The following is a 16,931-nucleotide window of genomic DNA, read 5'->3' as shown; positions in this document are numbered from 1 at the left end:
TAATGTTGTAGGTTATCTAAGAATATTTGTAAAAAGTGTTCAAATTAGCTCAAAAAAAAAAAACATCATGATTCACTTCACTTCTTCAGGAAATGAAGAGCTACTCTTCAGCCGGTAACCAATAAATAAATACCTATTAAAATGACTGTTTTGTCGTAAAAAAAAGGTATTAAATAATTGTGGTTCTCACCTTTAGCGGCAGTTATCATTCAGATCCAGGGCCCCGCCTGTGTTCGCACTCCACAACTCATGTTTTGTACACTAACACATAGCACTACACTACACTACACTCACTCACACACTAGCACATAATGCTCATCCAATTTTTGATTCTGAAACAATAGAAAAACATAAATTAGTATTGGTGAAAAGAGAAAACCATTACTAAATAAAAAAAGCAATAAAGCAGGTTCTAATTTTTTAAAAACATATTGATTAACACCATGTATAATAAATGTTCGAATTTCAAACAAATGGAAATTAAAATACCCGCCATTTCACATTACATTATTTGACAGATGACATTAATGACAGTTGCGCAAAATCAATCGCACAGATAATAAATACTAACAAAAAAAATATGGACGCCAAAAATTTAAATATTCCATTTTAAAAAAAAGTATTAAAATGAATACAACAACCGGGCACAATAACTCACGGCCTAAAACACGGGTCCAGTGGACATAATACAAAAATTAAACGCACACAGAATCACCCTAATAAAATTACCTTCGCTACTATTCAGCGAAATTATTGTTCACAATGCCAACCACCCTATTGGGGCTTTCCTCCCCTTTATTCACCGTCTCGCTCACTCCTTTACTAAATACTACATCTATCTCTTTCCAGCTGACTCTAGGATTTCGTTGGAAGTATAACACGTCAATTTTATGTTTAAATGTTGGGATGAGTGGGTACTGCGAAGGTTTTAAAACTGTTGCCTTAGCTTTTAGGAGTTAGTACATTTTACTTTACTGAAGCAGATTTGTTTTAAATCTTTTACTATATGCAATAGAGCTTTTGTAACAAAAAACGTGTCAGAATCGTTTCCTTTGGCGGTGTGACGATATGAACGTAGAACTTTTAGAGGAATTGGTAAGTATGTATAATGATAGGGAATGAAAATTATACAACTACTAGTTATACAACTATGTCTTAATTATTAATGCCGTTGGTGTTGTACTTGTACTTAGGTTATGTCACCGACAACAGTCGATCGTGAGTTGATAGAGAAAAAAACCGAAACACAATATTTCTAGTTTTATCGAAATTAAAAATAAACTTTAGCTTTCGTAGACTGTGCCATGTCAATGAATTTGAAGCAATAGTACATACATTTTTTGTATGTCAAATTTTATAACGCCATAGAATAAGAGGTAGAGCCTCTACCTGTGGAAGTAAAATTTGCCATATATAAAAATTACGTCGTCGGTAGCGACTATCGACAAATACTATTGCTTCAAACTCATGGTAGAAGTCTCGATTTCCGCTATTAGCAGGCAAGCTGAAGATCCCAGTTTAGGAGATACAGTTTTATCTCCCGAAACGTTAAGTTTAGCAGTCACGCAACCAAAGTCCTTATTATCCTTTCAAATACAAAAAGACTGAATTAAATGAAATCCAGACCTATTTTTGAATACCCAACCAGTACCGACTGTATCCGAGGTTTACGTATCGATCCTAAAACTCCCATCAACTGAGAGTAATTAGGGGTCCACGGTCAGAAGTTTACGTAAGAAAGCTGAAATCTGAGCAATCTTATGAAGTTTCAACAAATTTCGGTATAATAAGTACCCCACTGATAATGTCAAAAAGTATAAATTACGTAATTTGTTTATTATAAAGTACTGGTGCCCTGCCCTTGCTTCACGCGGGTGTTTTTTTAAGCTGGTAACTGAGCAGACGGATGGTACGCAATCTCCGCCGCCCATGGACACCCGAATCACCAGAGGCGTTACAAATGCGATGCCTTTTGGTGGTTATGAATTTAAGGGTTGTTGGGGAAACGGGGATTGGGAAGGTGGGTAATTGGGTCTCACTCACACAACGACATAGAACGCAAGCGTTGTTTTACGTCGGTTAATTTCGTACATAACCAATAATATTTGACTTACATCCTTAACGATTTATTTGTTTTTATTTCTTGTAATGTATACTAGCTGCTCAGCCGTACAAGGATTGGGCGTTATTTTCCGACGAATTTTCAAAACTTCTCCTCTACCCTTAGTATGAGTTTACTATACGCTTAAAATAATCGAAACGATAGCGCATTCAGCGCTTTGACTGGATGGTTTATTCGTGTCGACCAATACTGAAGTAACCTACTAAAGTAACTGTACTGAGGGTACTGAATATGACAAATATAACAAATTATACTAACAATAAAAAAAACCCATACTCAATGCGAATAGTCTCAAAATACCGCGCACAAATCCCAGGTAACAGCACAAAAGTTCACAGATCAAACTCGAACGCAAATAAAAAGTGTGTCGTGAAATCTTTGTCTTTAGTATTGCAACGTCGTTAAACCTTACTGTGCACTGTCAGTTTACGTCTAGTGGCTTCAGTACAAAGTAAGCCTTCGTTTACCTGAGTTTTATTACCCGTATGGCTGTTCAGGTTTATAGTTATCTCCTTAGCGATCAAGGTAAAACGTTTCCTTTAAGAGCTTTCGTAAATATTTTCTAATAGAAATATTGGACCCAGGATAGGTCCCTGTGGCACACTCGTGTTTTCTACTTAGTGTTGTGCTTTTTACTTTAACTTAGGGTTAAGGTTTGTTTGAGAACATTAAAAATGATTTCTTTAGATTAGTTTGTTTGTAGTTAATTTGTTTTTGAGGTGTTTTTCTTATGGATTTATAACATTTTGTAATTTAAAGGCTTTCGTTAAGTCTTATATCTATTTTTCGTGGGTATTTCCTAAAAGTATTCAATCTTTTACTCAAAACAAGTGAAAATACAACTCCAAAATACATGTTCAACACTACAATTTGTTACACAAAAACTATACAGCCCCGAGATATGCTATCTTATTTCTACAAACATTGTATTTACATGCACTCGCTTCCGAGAATATTTCCCCCTTAGGGAAATATCCGGGTGACAGAAGACACCTACAAACAACTGTGTAGGTACTAAGTAGGTATGTCTACTATAATTACTGTAGCAGATTGTCTGGCCTAGGTAGATAGGCATTTGGTAATAGATCAATTAATATTTGAGTAAGGTTGGTTAATTTGATTGGTTGATTAAGTGATGATGACTTGAGATGTCACATACAATCTTAGATGGTTCAGAGTTACATTGTGTTGTTACATTGCATAATGGCTATCACGCCTTTTAGGCCGCAAAGGAGTAAGGAAAGATGCACATAAGGTAAAATTAATTTTGAACAATCATGGTACTTACAAGTTTCGTGTAATAGGGAATGTACATTTTGAAAGTCAGGTAATTTATTCCAAATAAACCATAAATAGGTTACTTTTGATATGTCAATAAATAAAGAAATAATAGTCTGTCACTTCGTCCATCAGTGGAGTTAGGTGCTCGTTCCAAAGTGTAGCTTCAACTGAGAAGAACGAGAGAAAAGTCCATTCATTACTCTTTTAAAAAATACATGTTTACAATTTCTCTGATACGTTTCAATCAATAATTGTACATATAATGTTGCCATATATACCAGACACAATTCGAAACTTTGTGCTGTTATGGAAAATATTTTGTAATCCCCAAAATTCTCCAATGTCTAAAATAATGCTATGGGTTATTTTCCAATATCTTACACAACAGTCATGTTTGTATGTATGTACCGCTTCATTGACGAGATTTACAATAGCAATAAATATCTGTAGAACCAGTCAATAGTTTATGTTGTCTGCATTATGTAAGTTGTTTACATCACTAAAATATTTCGACAGTTCTAGCCGAAGTATTGATTTATTATTGTCATCCCTATTCTCTCAGTAACTATTTGATGCTGTAGAACAAACTGTTTTAACAAGAGCTATCATTGTTATAAGGTCTATATTAGTATGATTGTTTAATTGAATTTGGTTTATTAATGGACCAATGAATGGCCTTATTAAATGTTTTATTCTAAAATTGCTGAAGTCCGTCAGTTAGATAATGAAGACACGATTTTTTTATTTTGTCATATAAGATGACAATACTTAGATAAAAACAAATCAAAGTTTAGGATTGGGAGCAAATACGTTAATTCTACGTATAAAACGTACTTCGTTACGCGATGTTTCAAATTAATATAATCATCTTCGAAAGTATTAGTTTACGTAAGAAAATAAAAAAAACGTATCTAATATATTATTTTAAAATGAATCTACAAGACGGACATTACAATTGAAAATTAGTCAGACCCTATCAGCTAAACAAAATCTTTGTCATTTAACATTTTCAATCATAATTCATAAATTATATAGAAATAAAAACAATATTTCACAATAATTTTCTTAACGCCATTCAGATGGTTACCGGACAATGATATTGTGTACATAAATGTAACCATAAAATGAGTCGGCAGCGAAGGGGAGTCTCCCCCATCACCGTGGCCAGTGGTGCCAAATTATACCAAATGTTCTGATTCCTAATAATACAACGTTTTATTAGGGAACTCAGTTTTATAATTTGCGTGTTTCGACGGATTTTTTCTAGTATTTTATTTGTGTTTTGAGTGGGGACTTTGATTTTTTTTTTTGTAGATTAAGACTTTTGGGTAGTTTGAGGCGTTACTTGTATTCTTTACATTGTTTCAAGTCTAATGTATGTTGTATTGTTGTCAAGTGATGATTAAATCATTGAAAACTCATTTTATCTAATCAATTTAATAACTGACATGCAATTTCAAATCATGTCCACAAAAACTCCCTAAATATGGATTGTTTTAAACAACAAAAGCTATTAACCTCATCTGAATAACCACAATAAAGACCAACCAACAAAACGACTTAATAAAAGCACAAATGTACTTAAAACACACCCAAAAAAGTATAAAACCTGACCATTACCACAAGATGTTTCTCAAAGCAACTCTTTCTTCTACCTAACTCAATAGTATACCATTAAAATCGTTATCCAGCCTCGAAAATAGCCAAAAAACTAAGAATTAACATGTAAAAGGAAAGGACTTAGCTACAGCGGTCCAGCCACGCACACATACACAAAAACTAACAACACACACGCAAAGATGTCTCCAACAAAATAAAACATCGGCCCTGTCATATAGTATTGATTCCGACCCTTCGATTGCCGTCCCTTTCGCACACCGGTCAGTAACGAAAGTGGGAAGAGGACAGGTGTAGATACTTTCTTCTTGGTGACTCGAGATGTAATGTTTACTTGTGTGCAGATTAATTCCCGGGTAACGCCCTGTGGGTGATTGTATAGCTAGCTTCAGTCTGCGTTTTGATCGGTTTCAAGTAAAGCGGTGTTTTGTTTAAATACTCCTTTATGATGGCACTTATTTTACATTAGTTTTATGGACGGTAGGACTTAGGACCAGTTTCTATTGCAAATAGCTTTAATGGACTGTCTTTCGCATACGGTCAGTTTCTATTTAAAAATTGTAGCAAATCTTTAGAGCGTATCTTAAAATAATGTTGAATATGACAAAATTTGTATGGAGCATAACGACCGATTTTGTCTTGATAACCGATCTCAATCCAAAATCTATGGATTAAAATCAATGTTTGACCATTCTGTGTAAGGAAATTCGGTTAAAAATAGACATCGATCCAAAAAAATTAGACAACGTCTAATTTGTCATGTTTTTATTTTGTCTTTACCTAACCCCATGGGAGACAGGCGTGTAGTTATGTATGTATATTATTTTAATTACGGCCAATAGCCAATCAAAATTCTATCTCTAGTATCCAAATCTATAGGTTATTGAGACTAGCCATTGTAAAAAGGACGCCATTATCCTTTAGTATGACTTAAGTGGTCTATACTCTTATTTGCATCTGTGTAAAAAGGAATTGCTTTGTCTACGAGTTACGGCTTTACGATATTGGACAAAGGAGGCTTGATATTTATTTAGTTGATATTCTTTGGTTTAATGTTTTTGGAGATTTTCAGATCAATTATTTGATCAAGTAAAGCGATATTGAGTATGATTAGAATAGGCCAGTTTCCTACTAATCAAATTCAATACTTTTTTCCGAAACGTCAAACATGATATTTTCTATCAACTTTGTATGAAATACTCTATTATGACGTCATCAGATTTTTACGTCAAATAGCACACTTATTTATAGAAATGTAGCTTTAAAACTAGAAAACTTAAGTAGTTCATCATATTTATGAATGAGAGTGCGATTATTTTTGAATATTATTAATTTATTGTATTGAAAAGTTGTAATAATTTATTTTTGACCGAGAATACTACCCAATTATAATGGATTGGGTGTCATACAGTTTTTTGCAAGTCTTTCTTATCCTAAGCAAATAAATGATAAAGATGAATTAATAACCCATCAATTTACAAGACCTATAAATATACTCACAATTGCAATTAAAACAATCTCCAATCGATTGTTAATTGTATCGACAAGTCCGAACACAGCCGATCACGCAACAACGAAATTTGAACTCTCTATAAACAGGGATAGGATTGCATTTTCCGCGAATGGCACCTAACAATAGGTATGGACGAGATCACCTTCTATGTATCTATCTATAGCTAAGTACACACAATTGTATTTATAGCTCTCCAGCATTTGAACATTCGCGATCGAAGACCGAAGGGTCTAACTACGCTGGTTCAACCACAGTATTGTTTAAATGACCAGTATAACTTGATGATATGATACATTATTTTGATGGATAGACTGTTATACCAGGGGTGACAACTTCGCCCCTAATTTAAGTATAGAGGGTGTTTTGGGGTGCAATAAAGGGTAGAATTAATCCCCGGTTGTTTTAGGGCGCGGATGACAGATGTAGAAATTGTATACCTATTGGACATGCAAAATTTAAGTGTGGGAGAGCCATGCTTCGGCACGAATGGGCCGGCTCGACGGAGTGATACCACGGTCTCACAGAAAACCGACGTGAAATAACGCTTGCGTTGTGTGAGTGAGGTTACCGGAGGCCCAATTACCCTTCTTCCTAATCTTCCCAATCCCCGATTCCCCGATAACCCTTAAATTCCTAACCACCAAAAGGCCTCTGATTTTTTGAAGCGTTTATATATGGGATTGTAGTGTTTTTGGTTAATTGAATTAAAGTTATCCGAAAGTTGGTAATGCAAAGTGTATCTTTATGGAGCGTCTTTATGGTTTAGTTTTGTGTCTCGGGATAGTTAGGGAGCTGGAGAGTGATATAGAGTATACTTTGTTTTACTCTGACCATGGAAAATGGATTTGGGTGGCTAAACTGTGCGGTGACAAGGCATTGGAGGTATTAACTATTATGTTATCGGCTTACTCACGTAACTGTTTGGCGAGGAATTGGCACTAGAGGTATTGGTTGAAAATATCTGTTAGGCTATTCCGTAATTGTCAATTGGAAACATTTGAAGAGAGCTCGATCGCATTCTCGTCCGTCATTGGTCGAGATTATTCTCACAACCAATGACAGTCATAGTGGGCTCGATGGAGTCACTTAGCAGTATCGCTAAACTATGTTACACAAATGTGAGAATATAGATATTTATTTTCGGAATTCTTGACCAAAGAAATCTATACTAATATTATAAAGCTGAAGAGTTTGTTTGAACGCGCTAATCTCCGGAACTACTGGTCCGATTTGAATAATTCTTTTTGTGTTGGGTAGTGCATTTATCGAGGAAGGCTAATAAAACTATGACCAATAGGAGCCAAGCATAGCGGGTGAAACCGCGCGGAAGTAGCTAGTAAAAAAATAAAACAGCTGCCAAACGATTCGAGCCGTAACCACCAAAATTCGAAACACAATATTCTAAGCTCACCGACATCTGTATATTTTATCACTTAAAGTAACAGAAACACAAAAAGCAATCTAAACCTTAAATACAATAACCAATCAATCAAAAATAATCCGTAACCGTTCTATAATTGAGTTGAATATGCAATCAACACATTTGTGTCTTACGTCACTTTAGGCGTGCGCGCAGATTGATTGACGTTGCATTATGTCATTATTGTTGTAGACCCCCTAATATAAGGGTGGCTTGGGAAACTGGTTTTGGGCGGTTCCATTGTTTTTAATGATATTCTGCTGTTTTATTCCACAGTTGCTGTTGGTAGTTTGATTCCCTGTGTGAACAATGTATGGCCGAAAATGAATAGCAGATCTTGAACCAAAATGTCTGAATTGATTTGGTTTTTGGTAAAATTCATTGAAAGTGATGTCGGATTTTGATTGAAATAGGTTACTTATGTATAGGTCATAATAATTTAAACATTTTTTTAGACAAAACAATTGCGTAGTATAGGAGGGGACTGTCTGTTTGTTTTTCGTAGCTCTACTTTTACAGACAACAATAAGTAAAAATTTGCAAAAATTGCAATTATTATTTCTCTGTATGTTGTTTCTTCCAAATAGGCTTGGGATCTAAATCAAGTTCAGCCAAATATTAGTAGTAATCCTCAAAGATGTAGGAGACTTAAGAGTAATTTAACAGTTACTTAACCCAGTCCTTAGCAATTGTTTTCGGAACAAAATCGTTACTGAGGAATAGTTTAAGTAATCATTAAATGTCTCTGTAATACATATATTTTTCACCAGTTAATTAATGGCTCACACAAATTCCTACATCTCTTTAACTCTCCAAGTTTTCCTACAACAATCTTTGAATTTATATGCCAAGTCTTCTTTTGCCATAAAATCATGTGCAAAAGTAGTGATATTGCAGAAAGCAGCGTTGAATGATATTGCCCATCAATTCACACCGTATCTGCATGTTCCCACAGCAAATAATAGTTCAACGACCATGCTAGGGTTTGCAGTACTTGGCACTAGAGCTTTGCTTTTAGATCCACATTTGTAAATGCTCTTCTAAACTCTATCACTGTTTGATTCTCTGATAAAGGTTTGTTATTGGGATTTTTGTTGTACGAGTAATCTTGGTAGTGGCCCGGAGGTTTAAGACGCCTGCTTCTCATGTATGAGAATTTGTGGGTTGAAAATAAGCTAACGTCACTTTTTTGTACTTCCTAAGATTATAGTGTCTAACACTACTGATAAATGGTGAAGGAAAACATTGTGACGAAACCTGAGCTTATAATTTCTAATTATAAGTTTGAAATTGCCAACCTGCATTGAGCAAGTGTGGCGAATAATGCTCAATCCTTCTTCACGTGAGAAGAGGCCTTTGAGCAGCATTGGTCTCTTATAGGCTTATGATGTATGATGATGATTAAAAAATTCAGAAAATCTCCAAATATGTTACTCAGGGCTGAAAAAAAAACCGTCAATATTCTCACACGACCACACCAAAATTAGAAGTGACAATATAGTCATCAATTTAACATCTAGCTTACATAGAGTCAGCCCTATGCGCAAGCGCGTCAAAACGGTTAGACCTACAAGTATGGGAAACAGTATCGAATCAGTGAACTGTGTGTAGCCGTGTAGGTCACTTTCTATTGGTTGCCACACCCAAGCCATGGGCCATGGTGCCTTACTGACTAATATGGTTAAGTGGGACGGTGCCAAAGTTGACATAATCTTATGGTGGTCAATTCTGTTTGACAATGACATCTCGCTTCATAAATGTTATAAAATAAAATGAGAAAAAAATTTTATTTTTTGGAGAGCATTCTCTGCTCGCTGGGCTCGCTGTATGGCAGCGGTAAGTCCCCTCTTTGAAGAGTGGCTAGAAAGGTGTCACGGCATCCTCACCTACCCAAGGAACGGGGTGGTTTTTAGTCAGTAAGAGTCTGACACTCCCTTCCGCCTCACCCAAGGCGGTAGAAGTAAAAAAAAAACGGCTATTCGGTAACTTTAAATTTGAAAGACCGAAACTTTATCACGGTCCGCCATGTCATTGGTTGTAAGAATAATCTCAACCAAAGATGGGCGAGAATGCGATCCTCCTCACTTCGAAAGTTCCAATAGACAGTTACTGAACAGCCTAGCTGGTCTGAATTGATCGACCTATCCGATGAACTAAGCCGGAAGCAGTAATGAAGCATAAAGCATGCTACGCACAAACATGTACTCTAGCAATATTTTTGTTGCAAACAGCTCTGGAAGATCAAAACTAGCTTTACATACATAAATTAATTAAAACATAAAGCAATAATGTCCTAACAATCACAGTCAGAAACATTGAATGTTACTTAAAGCATTAACTGCCGAAAGAAAACTGTTGAAGGCAAATCCTCCGCTAAGCGTCGGTCACCAGTGACCGATGTGGCGGTTAATGTGTTAAACTATTATAGTCTAATTACCAGCCACTGCACCAACAACAATACATAAGTTCTTACACAATAGGTCAGCGTCAACTTTGGCCACTTTACCATATAAGAAAAGTGCCATGGGTGATGTAACTAATAGAAAGTCGCCTAAGGTCTCAAAGTCCGGAGCTGCGGACTACCTAGCGGGTTACCGGAGCTCCAGCTCGAAAAGCAGGAGTAGGAACGGGGTGGTTTTTAGTCAGTAAGAGACACTGACTGACACTACCTTTCGCCTCACCCAAAGAAGGAGAAGACATTTCATGAATTTCACGCAAAAAATATTATAAGTTATGTGGTACAAAATTAATGATTTCATGTTGATAAAAATACTTGGAGAATTAACTATTTCAAAGTATTCAGAGCTGTATAAAAAGCGTAGTTTGCTCACAAACTTCCACCCTATTTCTTAACACTTCTTAGCACCGAAAGTTCGGTTGGTTAACATGTTCAAACTGTGTTTTATCTCCATTATTGTTACATTATCTTGTTTTGTGGCTTTTTAGTGGTCGCTGGCAATAGGATCCCTAATTCCATGGAATTCTTACAACACACGGTCCACCCTCGGTTCGGCAACTCACGGCCCGTGGTTTTTAGTCAGTAAGAGTCCGAGATTCCTCTCACCTCGCCCAAGGTGGACGAAGTCATTGGATGATTCTTTCCCCCTTAAAAAACTGTAAAAGCACCGACTAAAAGCACCAAAATAAGCATGTTTTAGGGAATGGACAAGCTAATTGTCATACATTTCTAGACTCTGTTATTACTAAGAATTTCAGTCTTGTCTCCTTCTGTGTATTTCAAACTATACTTCTAATACAAAATCGTGGGTTTATGTTTGCTATACGAGTAATGTCCTCCAATAATGACCAATAACGGAATCATTATGTCATTGCTCAGTGTCAGTGGAAACATAATGTGTTTTGTCATTGGATGACTTTCGTGCGCCTGATCATATTGATCTTTTTTTATATTAAAGCACGTGTTCCTGCGCATGTCTGTGTTGTTAGTGTGCGTGTTTACACAAGTTTTCTATGTTATTTAACAGATATTTTTTTAACTCAACGCTATGCTATGGGTTATATTGCCTATACACCTTACTATCGGCGAAGGTTAGTACACTTTTTAAATAAAATAGCAGCCATCCGAGCGTTTGCCCTGTGGTCGCTTGCGCCGATCGGATCCTAATATCGCCTTCTGATGGTTGACCGCTAACTTAGTCGATTGTACATAGTGTGTCTTACTCGCGTCTTTGGACACCGCTTTTACGAGTTTTTTTCTGGACAACAATAAATAATATTAAAAAAAAAACTCAATAAAGCTCTTATTTGACCTTGGAACAAGCATAGTCCTTACTATGCTTGTGGTTAGATACAGCTCAACTACAATGAGAGAGACAAAAGTTCCTGTTCCATGCACAGAGAAACATTCCAGAAATTTCTCCAAAAATACAAAACCCGGCAATTCGCAACTAAAATCCCATACGGGCACAATCAATCTGTTTACTGTGGTCCCAGCGACAGTCGCTTAAAATAACAATGGCACGCATTGCCCAGGTGTAACGAAAGAACAGACCCTTCGAAGAAAAAAACCTCATCTGCATATCCGACTCCCCCACTACCCATTACCAACCTTACACCACCGTAATAAAGTCCAAATCACTTTCAAACAGTCTCCAAAAAAAACCGCACCCAGTCAATGTCCTTAGTTGCATTCGTGCGCTATCTCTTTCTTGTATATGAAGTTAGAGAGGGATGGCAACAGGGATTTGTGACAAAAAATGATCGCTTGCGCATTATAGGGAGACGGTATAGTATTTGCATTTTTTTGATGGTTGACGTGAACTTCAGCTTGTTTGGTGACGATCATCTGCTAAATATTCGTTTCAACTGCCATATTGATCTTGATTTCGATTTTTGAAAAAAATATCTTGTAAAGCACCTAGCTTTACTGACTGACAGACTGACGGACAATTAAATTTTACGTTTCAATAGTGCCTAATTAAGGATCAATTGAAATAAATGCTTTAACTTTGACTTTGAAACTTGAATATGACATTACTGATATTGGGTATAGCGCCAAAAAGATCTCTAATCTCTTACTGCCACACTCAGAGTCATTTAATGGTTACTTAACCCAGTCCTTAGCAATTGTTTTCGATACAAAATCGTTTCTAAGGAATGGTTTAAGTAACTATTAAATGACTCTGAGTGTGGCAGTTAGACTTACTTAAACGAAATCTCATAAAAAGTTTACCAGACTGTAAATCAAACCGAAAGCATCAGTATGAACAGTTCATTAGACCCTGACTATCAAATTATTGTTACTGCTTCATAAATAACTCCACAATTAGATCCAACAAAGGCATTTTTTACCTCAGTTAGACATAGCATCGCCTGTCTGCGATGAGCGATCTTATTACCACAATGACTTAGCATTTATTGAAAACAAGACAATGTATGAAGAATTAAAACCATTAAGGTTAAAAATAGATTATAGTGAAGCATACATAACATACAACTTGGATATATTTTATCGAATTACTAGTTTCTGACAACGTTGCCGTGGGATAAAGAGTATCCTATCACCCAAGTCAACTCATACCCTGTCTGTATGCCAAATTTCATCAAAATCCGTTCAGTAGTTTCAGCGTGATTCACGGAAAAACAACCAAACATCCAAACAAACAAACTTTCACATTTATTAGTGTGATTGTTGTAAGCATTAGAAATATGTAGTTAGTCAGATAAAGGACTTATTATTATTATTGAAATAGCTTTTGCGTTGTGTGAGTGAGGTTATCGAAGGCCCATTTACGCCCTTCCGTATATATCCGATCCCCGATTTCCCCAACTACCCTTAAAAATAACCATTTTTAAATAAGCAAAACATCTTTCGCTTTATTATTACAAGTAGATAGATCATACATTACATTATTCTTTACAAAGATTGATCCGACCTTGCCTCGTAAGAACGTACCTACATAATTACTGTTTCCTACCCGCTCTTTATGCATAATTTGTATAAAATCACGAACAATAACACTTATAACTGAGCTAGGCTGTATATTGTATAACTTGTTTTATATCACACACGTTTCTGTAAGAAAAACTAAAGAAAACGTATTTGAAGGTAAGTTAGCACTTTCCAGTTAATTTTTGGATAGGAACAAATTTATGGAGAACAAATTGGCGATATACTAAAGAAGGGCCAAATTAAAAGTGCCCTTAACCGACGAGCATGAAACAAAATACTGATGACTGTTGATGAAGTGAAAGAGGTATGTAAGATTTATAGAAATTTTCGGACCATTGTCTCTGCCTACCCAAATGGGAGATAGGCGTGAAGTGATTGATGTATGTATGCTATAAGCTATAGTACCAGGAGACGGACATAGGATACTTTTTATCCAAGGATTGCCTGAAAATCTGACGGGAACGATAAAGAACAGGAATTCGCGTACGAAGTCGTGGGCAACCCTAGTATGAATCCTAGGATTTTTTAAATACCATAATTCAGAGAAATACCTATAAGTTGGCATTCACGTTTGCAACTACTAGATGCACTAAGTAAACATGTAATTCTTATAATATAAAATGACAATGAACAAAACGATTCACATAGATAATTATTTTATTATTGTAACTTCAATAGAAGATAATTGTAACAAATTGCTATGTACCGGGCTTACAGTAATCTTACTTAGTACGAGTTTGCTTTACGTTGAACAAAAATGAAATGAGAGCGCGTTAGCAGCTCTGATTGGTCGGCACGAATGAACTAACCAATCAGCAGAGCCGAACGCGGTTTCGATTCGATCTTGTTAAACGTCAAACAAACTCATACTAAGCCTCAGATCTTCCTCGGTATATCATTAAATAAATTATGGGTAGGAAATATTTATCGTAGTTATAATAAATTATATATAGGTGACACTATCATGACTAAGATTGTTTAAACCTTTATTACTCATCAAGTACCTGTTTTAAAAAACACCAGTACCATCTATCATTCAAAGATCAGTTACTAGGACACCGATGAACAACGAGAACAACCATAAATTGAAAAATGACAGTTACAACAAGTCTACAAGCAATTTGCCAGTCTTAATCTGAGCAAATTCCGTGCATATTCAAGACTAGGACCTCAAGATGTCAGTCATAATCAAAATTAATAGGCAACAAAGGAACCGAAAAAGTTTTTGATAGATGAAGTACCTAGTTCATTAGCTATTTAGAATTTCGCTTTTTTAGGGAAAGTTGTGATGATGACAGGTTAAGTAAGAATTAATCAGCTAAAGATTGAGTTCCGAGAATTGAAGACATTTTATGTCCGACAGAAGTCAAAGTCAAAATCAAACTGATTTACTTTAAGTAGAGCGGGAAGGCACTTTTGAACGTTAAAGCAAATATTATAACATAAAATAAATGTCTACAGACAGTCCTCTAGTGCAGCTATTTGCTCGTTCCAAAGTGTAGATTCCTATGGAGAAAAATTAGTAAGAAACTCCATAAGTTACAAAATTCCAGAGGACGGAAACTAGCCTAAGATCATGTCAAAGATGTAAAAATGTGTTTACTGATCAATTCAACCATAATAGCTAAATACATAAGATTTTACAGTGCACTTCATCCAATGATTTCTCCCGAGGCGAGAGGGAGTGCGCGAGGCGAGAGGGAGTGTCAGACTCTTACTGACTAAAAACCAACCCGTTCCTACTTAGCCGATCTTATGCCGATCAGGCATCTGCCCTACTACTATGCTACTTGCATTAAAGTACCTTTGTTCCTTTACTCTCATGATCGACAGACGCCACTGGCGATAGATTTGACATACGCTTTGAAGGCACGACCAGGGTGACAACCAGAACTAATTAGATTTTATGTGATAAATCTCAGCACTTCTAATCCAAATCTAAATAATGATGTCGGTGAAGATCGTAATAATACAATATACACATTGTCTGAAGATGCGACAACAGGTTATAATGGAGATATTCCACGCAATCTTCTCAAACAAGTATTGTTTGGTATTTCCGATGACATGCTTACTCAGAAACTGACCGATGATGAGAAATCAGTATCCACTGTATGTTGTGTGTCATTTAATAAGACACTAAATATCTTATTTAAGTGATAAAATACCTACAAACTTTGTGTCAGGTTAAGGCTTCCCAATTCTCCAAATTATAACTAAGTTTTTATAACTATCGTGAGATACTACATTAAATAAAAGTCCCCCTTACGTACATTAATGGAGAAAAGCTCTACTAGTTTCGAGTCACAGAGGGACTCTTAATCATGAGCAGTGTACGTAGATGCGGCGACGTCGCGCGGCCTGCGTACAGTAAGCTGCGCGACGTAATAACTAGTTAAGTTAACTTTTTTTTATTAAACGTTGCCCCACACTAGGATTTTCTCCTGTGTCGTGGGTGCGTTTACAAACATACAAGTTCACATACACATGACACCCAGACCCGAAACAACAATTTGTGGATCACACAAAGAGTTGCTTCGTGCGGGAATCGAGCCCGCTACACGTTGCGCGGCAGCCAGTTGCCCAGCCACCGCACCAACCGTACAGTCTAACTAAGTTTGGCTTGTCGACAAGCTAAACAAAATAGTTTAAAAATTGTTAAATTTGATTCAAACAAACAAACAGGTGAACCTAAATATAACAGTTAAAAAAATTGAACATAAACGAGTACAACATAGTTAAACAAAGCCGTTGGTCGGAACCACTATCTAGATATGATATTCCTACCCCTGTCCATTTTACCAGCATGACAATTATAGAAAGTAGATAGTACCCTACATAAATATCATTCATATAACGTTCACACCCTATGCTCTGCTTTCAAGCCATTAAAACAACCGGTCGAATAGCCCACGCATTTGACCTTTCAACAATTTTTTCTTCACCTTTTATAGGTCATTTTAGGCCTTCAAGTGTTAAAAACTGCAGGTCGTCTGCCCTTTGTGTATTTTTATCGTAGTAATGGGTTAATTTAAGAGCTAATAAGACTGATACTATCTGCTTGGCTAGTTGTTTTGTTTTTGTAACTGTATTTGCTAGTATAAGTGTAGAAATATACTTTAATAAGTGTTTCGATTGTAGGCTTTATTTCTCTTTGTCTTTTTCTTCCAAGTCAGGTTATTCGTCAGGCAAAGTGAGTTCATGAGGATTGTCTATCGTGGAATTAAAATGATTAACATTATGATTTGATTGTGATGGATTTGACTGAATAAATGTCAGTATTATTATTAAACATGGAACATGTTTCTGCCCTCTGTTATTAATAAAGGTGATGCGAATGGAGTTTATCGTTCTTTCTCCTTCATTCGAAGCTACACTTTGGAACGAGCACCTAGCTTTACTGACGGTTAGACTGACAGACTTATTTCTTTATTTGTTGACATTACAAAAGTACCTATTTATGGTTTAATTGGAATAAATGATTTAACTTTGACTTTGACCAAATTCTTAGTTAGACTCAATGGCAGATTTGAAGTATCCAACCATACTAGTTATGACATTTTTT

General features: G+C 36.0%; 1 protein-coding gene across 1 annotated transcript in view; it reads right to left on the bottom strand.

Moving 5' to 3' along the window:
* The window catches only part of LOC118279723 (uro-adherence factor A), a 124,215-nt gene that overhangs the window by 88,913 nt on the left and 18,371 nt on the right, over nucleotides 1–16,931 (bottom strand). Inside the window, 1 exon segment of the mRNA XM_050702429.1 lies at nucleotides 191–332. The gene's annotated coding sequence lies outside the window, so the exon portion shown is untranslated.

This window comes from Spodoptera frugiperda, chromosome 22 (assembly GCF_023101765.2).
Source record: "Spodoptera frugiperda isolate SF20-4 chromosome 22, AGI-APGP_CSIRO_Sfru_2.0, whole genome shotgun sequence".
Lineage (NCBI taxonomy): Eukaryota > Metazoa > Arthropoda > Insecta > Lepidoptera > Noctuidae > Spodoptera > Spodoptera frugiperda.
This window is presented reverse-complemented; position numbering and strand designations above follow the sequence as displayed.